Here is a 214-nt window from a genome sequence, read left to right as displayed (position 1 = left end):
AAAAAGATCGTTAATGTATTCAGTCCTACTTTCAAGTTCTTTTTCTTTCTCTAAGATTACTTTACCGGATTGACGACTATGATGACACAATAGATTTTTTAACCTTTTAAAAAAATTTTTAAAATTTATTAACTTTCAATTTTTGATCATTCATTCGTGTTGAAGCTTTTCTGAAGACAAGTAAATACATAAAGTAAGTCCTCCTGACAAGCAA

The sequence above is a fragment of the Helobdella robusta genome (genome assembly GCF_000326865.2).
Source record: "Helobdella robusta unplaced genomic scaffold HELROscaffold_3, whole genome shotgun sequence".
In the NCBI taxonomy this organism is placed as follows: domain Eukaryota; kingdom Metazoa; phylum Annelida; class Clitellata; order Rhynchobdellida; family Glossiphoniidae; genus Helobdella; species Helobdella robusta.
The sequence above is the reverse complement of the archived record's forward strand: the minus strand, read 5'-3'. Positions refer to the sequence as shown.